Source organism: Solanum stenotomum, chromosome 6 (assembly GCF_019186545.1).
Source record: "Solanum stenotomum isolate F172 chromosome 6, ASM1918654v1, whole genome shotgun sequence".
NCBI lineage: Eukaryota > Viridiplantae > Streptophyta > Magnoliopsida > Solanales > Solanaceae > Solanum > Solanum stenotomum.
In genome coordinates, this window is record NC_064287.1 from 28,509,836 (window position 1) to 28,518,809 (window position 8,974).

The window sequence follows — 8,974 nt, forward strand, 5'->3', positions numbered from 1 at the left end:
GATGTTTTTGACCAGTCCAAATTTAAAACTTTCAATGCCCACAATGGTTTGTGTTCTAACTCGACGGGAAACTGACAAGCCTTACCATAAACCAACTGATATGGAGACATCCCGATAGGTGTTGTGTAAGCAGTCTGATATGCCCATAGTGCATCATCGAGATTCCTAGACCAGTCAGTTCTATTGACATTTACTGTCTTTGCCAAGATGCTTTTGATTTCCCGATTTGACACTGCGATTTCGCCACTTGTTTGGGGATGATATGGGGTTCTCACTTTGTGTTTCACCCCATATTTACCCAGTGCCTTTAAGAATCACTTGCTGCAAAAGTGGGATCCCCCATCGCTAATGATTTCTCTCGGAGTGCCAAATCTTGCGAAGATGTGGCGGTTTAGAAATTGGACAACACTTTTCCCTTCGTTGTTTGGAAGTACGATGACTTCCACCCATTTGGAAACATAATATACAACCATTAAGATATATTTGTTTCCAAACAAGCTCAAAAATGGACCCATGAAATTGATCCCCCATGCATCGAATAGCTCGACCTCTAAAATTGGAGTGAGAGGTAATTTGTATCTTCTAGACACTCTGCCTTGTTGCTGACATTCAGAAAATTTCTTTGCAAACTCATGTTCATCCTTGTAATGTGACGGCCAGTAGTATCCACTTTGGAGAACTTTAGCGGCAGTGTGAATACCACCATGGTGACCTCCCACTGGAGAAGTATGGCAAGCATGGAGAATTTCTACTGATTCTTCTTCTAGAACACATCTTCTGATGACATGGTCAGCACACTCTCGGAACAAGTATGGTTCGTCCCAAAAGTACTTTTTATCATCGAACATGAATCTTTTGTGTTGGTAAAAGGCCAACTCATCCGGCATCAGCCCCACACAATGTAATTTGCAAAATCTGCATACCATGGCGTACGTTTGAGGGATATTGTAAACACATGTTCATCAGGGAAAGAGTCGTCTATGTTAATCTCATGCTCAACATTCGCCATTGCTTCCAACCTTGATAAATGATCAGTCACTTGATTTTCGCATCCTTTTCGATCTCTTACCTCGAAATCAAATTCTTGTAATAGCAGTACCCACCTAATGAATCGTGGTTTTGCATCTTTCTTTGCCATCAAGTAACGGAGTGCAGCATGATCAGTGTGTACGGTTACTTTGGTGCCTAGCAAGTATGCCCTAAACTTTTCAATTGCATAGACTACTGCAAGCAACTCTTATTTAGTGACCGTATAATTTTGCTGGGCACTATTTAGAGTCTTGCTTGCATAGTAGATTGGGTGAAATAATTTATTGCGCTTTTTCCTAACACAACCCCCAGTGCCATACCGCTCGCATCACACATTAACTCAAAAGATTCGGACCAATTGGGGCTGATGCTGATCAGGGTGGATATTATTTTCTCTTTTAAACACTGAAATGCAGCCACACAAGCATCATTAAAGTGGAATTTCACTTCCTTCTCTAAGAGTTTGCATAATGGGAGTGCAATCTTTGAGAAGTCTTTAATGAACCTTCTGTACAATCCTGCATGCCATAAGAAGCTACGAACACCCTTTATTTAAATCGGCTGGGGTAATTTCTCAATGACCTCAATTTTCACCTTGCCAACTTCCAGCCGCTTTTGTGACACCTTGTGCCCAAGAACAATACCTTATTTAACCATAAAGTGAAATTTCTCGCAATTCAGAACTAGATTCGTTTCAACATATCGTTGGAGTACCTACCCTAAGTGCGTCAAGAATTCTTTAAACGTATCCCCTACGACTGAGAAGTCGTCCATGAACACCTCCATAGAGTCTTTGACCATATCTGCAAAAATAGAAAACATACAACGCTGAAATGTTGTTGGGCATTACATAGCCCGAATGGCATCGTTTTGAATGCAAATGTTCCATAAGGGCAAGTAAAAGTGGTTTTCTCTTGATCTTCTGGCACAATAGAGATTTGATTGTAACCGGAGTACCCATCAAAAAAACAATACCACCCTCTTTCTTATAACCGGTCAAGCATCTGATCCATAAAAGGCATTGGAAAATGGTCTTTCTCGGTCTATGAGTTGAGCTTTCGATAGTCTATGCGTACTCTCCACCAAGTTATTGGTCTTGTTTGCACAAGTTCTCCTTTTGTGTTTGGGACTACGTTTATACCTCCCTTTTTCGGTACACATTGCACCGGACTCACCCACTTACTATCTGCAATAGGGTAGATCACTCCCACATGTAGCCACTTGATGATCTCTTTTCTACCACCTCTTGCATTTGAGGGTTCAATCTTCGTTGATGTTCCACACTAGGTTTAAATTAATTGTCGAGCCTAATCTTATGAGTACAGATGCCAGAAGGAATTCCTACTATATCGGCTATTGTCCATCCAATAGCTTTTATATGCTTCCGCAGTAATTCCATGAGCAATTTCACCTGCCTTCCAAGCAGATTGTCGGATATAATTACTGGTAAAGTATTATTGGCTCCTAAGAAGGCATATATGAAATGAGAGGATAGGGCTTTTAACTCCAGATTTTGTGGTTCTTTTGTTGATGGCCTTGCAGGAGGACTTTCTCTATTTTTCAGATCGATATCCAACTTGATTAGATTCCTTGAATATGCTCCTAATCCTTAAAAAGAAGCTAGCACTTCCTCGTAACCTTGAACTACGGATCCATCATAATTGGTAAGTACAAATTCAAGGGGTTTGTTCCTGCGCATTAAATGACTCACACTTGCTATTGCCTCATCTATCACATCCTCAGTAGTCACCAAATAGATATTACTTCGTTGCTTCATGGATTTACGGATATTGAAGGTCACCTCATTATCGTTCACACGGAACTTTAATTTCCTGCTTTCAACATGCACCAATGCTCTCTCGGTAGCTAAGAATGGCCTTCCCAAAATAATGGGGATTTCAGCATCGATCTCACAATCTAGAATCACAAAATCAGTCGAAAAGATGAATCAATCCACTTTTACCAATATTTCATAGAGTATCCCCACTGGGTGCTTGATTGATCGATCAGCCATAAGGAGTCTCATTGTGGTTGCCTTTGGTTCACCCAAACAAAATTGTTTGTATAATGCATATGGCATCAGGTTGATGCTTGCTCCTAGGTCGCACAAGGTTCTAGCGAATTGGAGCATGACAATTGTGCATGGTATTGTAAATGCCCCAAGATCTTCTCTCTTAGTGATTCAATCATTTATCATAATTGCACTACAACTATGAGGCACCTCAATTGTTTCATAATCCAAACTCATATTCTTTGTAACCAGTTCTTTCATGAATTTAGCATATCTCGGCATTTCCAACAATTCCTCTACCAGAGGAAGGTTAATTGATAAGCTCTTGAATACTGACAAATTTTTTTTGAACTTCTGCTCTTCATTCTTCTTTTTCAAACGTTGGGGAAATGGTGGAAGTATCTTCAGTAAAGGGTGTATGACTTTTGGAGCTTGAACTTGTTGCTCTGCTTCCGCCTGTGGTTCTTTAATGAGGTTTTGTCGAAGAGGTAGATCTTGCTCCTCCAAACCTTGGCCTTCTTCATGTTTTTGAAGATCCTCATCTTCAGTCACATTTCCTATTGCCATTTTACCGCTACAGGTAACTACCACCAGCTCTTTTTCAATATAGTACATTGGTGTTTTGGATGTTAATTGAGTTGATAATAGACTCAATTTACCTTCCAACATTTTGATGGCATCAGCATGAGAATTCACTTTACTATTCAATGATGAAAAGTCATCTTTCATCTCTTTTAGCAAATCATCAGAGCCCTCGACTTTATCGAGTACGCGCGATAACAAATCATTTACCAGAGGACGACTTGCACTCCCTTTAGATTTCGGGCTTTCAGTCAAGTGAGTATGGTCCTCTTCCTGATCATCCTGCTCAGCCCCATCTTGCCAACATCTCCTTGGTTCATCACCACTATAATAGTTCGAACCTTGATACACACCCCGCGGTTGATAGCATGGGTGGATACCCTTCACTACAAGAAAAAGGCTTATTTAAGACCAACATGTGGCAACCAGTCAAAAATCTAGTCCCTAAAAATGTACTTACTAGGTATAGATTTTCATACGGTCCTTACTTTTTAGTATTTTCATTTTAATTCGAGTTGTGGCAAAATTTGTTCGCTGAAAAGAAAATATTCCGGTCCCTAAATAGTCTAACTAATGTGAGTGGACTAAAATGCCATTTAATATTGCAAAAAAAAAAAAAAGAAAGAATTAAATCGTCTCTCAAATTTACTTTTCTCTCATCTCTTTGGAAGCCCTAGATCCCCGTCCTTTTCAAATCTCCAAAATTCATCCTCAGATCTGTCGTTTTGAGCAATTTTAATGATCTCCCGGCAATGAGTTCTTCTACACTAGGTAACTAATTCTTTCACAGCTCTCTTTTTCCTTCGATTAAGGTCTCTCAAGAGACATTCATCCACTTTACTCTTAAACTTGAAAAGAAAATGATTTTTTGGATGGATAAACTTCTAGCACTTTGTATGGTTGAGAAAATTTAAGCATAAGGTTTCTTTTTTTTTTGGTAAGTTGTATATTTTTTCATTTTGTTGATTCAGTGGCTGGAATGGTAGGTCCAACTAATTATGCGTTCATTGATTTTCTATTCAAGATTGAATTTGTCTATTTTCCATCCTCTCACTTTGCTTAAACTCATTTTTTATTTTCCTAAGATTTAGCTATGTTTTATCCTTTGCTTTCTGCACAACTATTCACCGAAATTCAAATTTGGGAAACTCATGTTGACCTAAGTAGGTCAAAAGTATACTCACATGTTATATTCTCTAAATTTTTAAGTCTCTCAACCTGACCTAAGAACTCTGTTTTTGGGTATCAATATCTTCTTAATAGCTGATATGTAGTAAAAGAGTTGCAAATTTAGTAGCTTTTTTTTTACTTTGAATATTGAAATTTTACACATAGACAGGTTAGCTAATAATGGTGAGGTCAAAGATTCAGATACCAACTTTATTGGATAAATTCCATTGTAAGGAAAAGCAGAACTAATATAATGTAGTGTATGATCAGATTATTCAGAAAGGTTTCCCATAGATAATCTGATTGTGCAATTGATAGAAACACTACTATCTTTAGCAACACAATGTTGGGATTGGTTGCATATAGGTACTTGAAATGGTCACATGACCATGCTATGAGTAATAAGGTCTATCACACAAGTTTGCCAAAGAAAAAAGATCCCTATTTCAATAAGAAACTAACTAAACTTCTTAACTCCACATGTGTTTGAATTACACTTATATTGCAACAAAACGGTGTCAGTCCAAGGCAAATGAGGAGGGTTTACTATCTATTATATGTTAGATTCTTCACTCCTTTCATTAACAAAGTTTTATCTCTATCTTAGCTTATAACGATGTTGAAATTTGTTTTCTCTCTCATTTAATCAGAACTTGCAGTTTTGTGAATATTTCTTTTTTATACATTACAATAATTTTTCTGTTAGGTTTGACGTCAGGTACAATTGGACGCTATAAAACAGAGGTACTCCCTGTCAGAAACAAAGGTTTGTCTTGCTGTGAGCTTGTAACAAAGTCAATTGGTCATCTATTCCTAAACTACAGTAACTCTATGCATCTCGAGGAAGTACAATATCAATTAATTATTTATCCTAATAGTAGTAAGCATGTTTTTTCCTGAACTTATTTTTATACTCTCTGTCATGCTTTCATGTCTCTCCTTTCGAAGCTCATCTAGATAAATAGCATTTTAGTAATTTCACTAAATGATTCACCTTCATATTGTATTTGCATTAAGATTTCTTTGTTTGATATCTTGTATCTTTGATTCTACCCATTAGTACCTTTCGAAAGTTTATTTTGGCAAAGACATTGATTTACCTCTGTCTTTTAAGTATGTATAGCCTTGTGTTAAATGCCAGAAACCTGCATAAGTTAAGAAAAATTATGGATAGATTGATTAGATTATTAATATAATCTAGCCCAATTTTTCCATGTCTACACATTGTTATAAAATTTATAATTTTCATGTCTACACTAGGGCAGTGTTATGGCATATTTTGAGAGAAATAAAAACCAATAATGTAATTAAGAAAGTTTTTGGAATGCTTGTTTCCCTTTCACCGTGCTTTAGTGTTAAAGAATGAACACTTGAATAAGTGGTTCACCTGGCATACGTAAGTTTTTCACATGTGCTAACTCAGTTGAATTTAATGTTTTATTAATTTGTCACATTTATGAGGTAGATAAATTTCTCTTCTGAAACAAATGTTTTGCTTTGCATCTGATAACATACTGACTACTTAAATGTTATCTGTCATTTTAATTATACAAGACGAGACTCGAATGTTGACATTCATGTTCAAGCTTTGGGGAAAGCACAAACACTCATGTAATGAGTACAGAGTGTTGGCGATGGACGCAATGTTGTGGTGATTTAACTTATATTATCTGATGCTAAAGGGAAGGTGAATATAAATCACTTTTGCGATGGCAGGTATGTTCTTATGTGCAAGAAGTTTTTTATTGCTTGTCCCTCTCAATTCCAATCTGCTAAATCTGAAGGTCCATTCACTCTTTTGATATTGCTTAAATTGTTATGTGTTGAATGAAAAATGAATGGATCATGTTACTATTTATATATGTAACCATGCTTTTGAAAACAAAAACATTCTGTAATGACTGATGATAGTACGGGTTACACATAGCTAAGGTTGTTAAACATCTAATACATTAATCTTGATTGTAATTGCTACCGAAAGATGTTACAGATATTGTAGTAAACCTTATAGATGGGAAATAAATTACAACTAAGAAACACTTGCTTATACTGATAAAATGGGAGCAAGTACATCATATGATGGCGTAGCAAATGGGATTCACATATCAACGTTTGAAAAAATTCAATCCACTGGATATCAGTTTCCATGTCAGTGAATGGATTACCATGGTCTGTTAAAAAATATGTTGTATGTGAAGTTTTAAAATGCACAAATAGCTAAGAGTTAAAATGGTATATCAAACCCATATTGTTGTATTTTAATTAGAATCTTATTATGTCATTTATTGATTGTGAGTATTTGATTGGGATCTATTTTGCTTCAATCAGAACTCAGTCTCATTAGTATAGATTGTTGTTAAGAAAATAATTTTGTTATTTAATGATTGTTTCCTTAGCTTTCTTATTTTTGAAGAATGGTAATTACCCTTCTTTTCTTAAAAAACTATGCTTACTATATTCTTTTGCTTAGAGTTTTTTGTTTTGAAGAATGGTAATCACCCCTTTCATTTTAAACTATGCTTACTATATAATTAGTAGTGATGTTTTCTCATTACAAAAATTATTTTATATCTTTTTACAGGTTTTGAAGACTTGAATATATAGTGGGAGATGGAGCTTTTAAAGACTTCATACAAGTTGACTAAATAGATATTATTTTGATAGAGCTATTAGGAAAAAAATACATTGTTTTCTATGTATCCGTACAGTGACACTAATGCAATGTTACTCATTTAATATTATAGTATATGAAAGTAGTATGTTATTAACAATGTTGTCTTTATGCATTTGATTTTATATATTTAGCAAATAGAATTTAAAAGACCATTTCCATTTAGAGACCAAAGATTATGGTGCATAAATATAGAATAGTGACCAGAACTTTGGTCTTCAAAGAATCTTTAGGACCAGCTGAAAGTAGTTTTAAGGACAACTAATATGGTCCCTAAAATTCATTCAAGGACCAGGATTGTATATGTCGCTAATAGTCTTTAACGACTAGTTAAAAAATCTCGTCCCTAAAGACCTTTAGCGGCGAAGCCTATAGGGACGAGTGGTGACCAGATTCTACTTGTCTCTATTAACTTTTAGGGACTGGAATTAGACTTTTAGGGACCATTTTTTCTGTCCCTATTAGCTATTTTTCTTGTAGTGCTTCTCGCATCTTCTGGAATTCCAACCTTGATTCTCTCCCGGTCTTGAGTAGCCGAAAGAACAACCCTCCTCAATATGAAATACTCCACGTGTCCCTTTCATGTGTTCTTGTAGGATTTGCATTTGAGATAACATTTTCTAGATGTTTTCGTCCCTCTCCCTTTCTTTTTTGATCTGTTCTTACGTTAACCAGAAGCATAGTAGGGAAACATGATCATCTTTGGTATAGCATGCCTGGTTTACTTTAGTCATACCATCTAGGAGAAATGAGGCTACTTCAAATGATTGTAGCATTATTCCTCCTTGTACCAATTAATCAGATATCCCTTTATTAACCGAGTCCAGACTACGGTAAAAGTATTGGAGCAGCAATTCACCTAGCAGTCCATGCGTTGGGCACTTACGCAAAAAACTCTTGAACCTTGTCCACGACTCGTGAATTGGTTTACCCTCCTTTTGCTTTTATGAATATCATCTCTCAACTTCATCATTCTTGATGGAGGAAAGAATCTTTCAAGAAATGCCATAACCAGCTCCTCCCATGTTTTAATGGAGTTATTGGGATGCTCAACCACCCATTTAGTAGCTCCCCCAGTATTGATAATGGAAATAAGTGAAACCGTATGGATTCTTCAGATAGGTTCTTGAATAATAAAGGGGTGCACACTCCCACAAAGCTTCGTATATGTTCATGCGGATCTTCATGTTCTAACCCTCCAAATAACGCTCTTAAATGTATGAGTTAGAGTGTTGCGCTGGTAACTTTGAACATTACATTTCTATGAGCTTGTCAGCTTGTGGCATGCACATTGCACCCATCACGCTCACGTCGGCAGGGTTATAAACACTATTAGCATCATCGATGTAGTTTCGATGAAAAACACCACCCGCTGAGTGGCCCAGTTGGCAGCTATTCTCCCCATTTGCACTCAAGCATTTTGAAATGTTTACAAATTCAATAGAACAAAACTAAAAATTAAATTAGTAAACTACCACTACTAAGAATAGAAATTCTACTTAACTAAGAAT

General features: G+C 36.4%; 1 long non-coding RNA gene across 1 annotated transcript; it reads left to right on the plus strand.

Moving 5' to 3' along the window:
* The first annotated feature begins 4,090 nt into the window (after nt 1-4,090).
* LOC125868266 (uncharacterized) lies at nt 4,091-7,540 on the plus strand. Its single transcript, XR_007446724.1, has 4 exons — nt 4,091-4,393; nt 5,499-5,558; nt 6,347-6,508; nt 7,374-7,540. It is a non-coding gene; the product is annotated as an uncharacterized LOC125868266 (long non-coding RNA).
* Nucleotides 7,541-8,974: the final 1,434 nt, after the last annotated feature.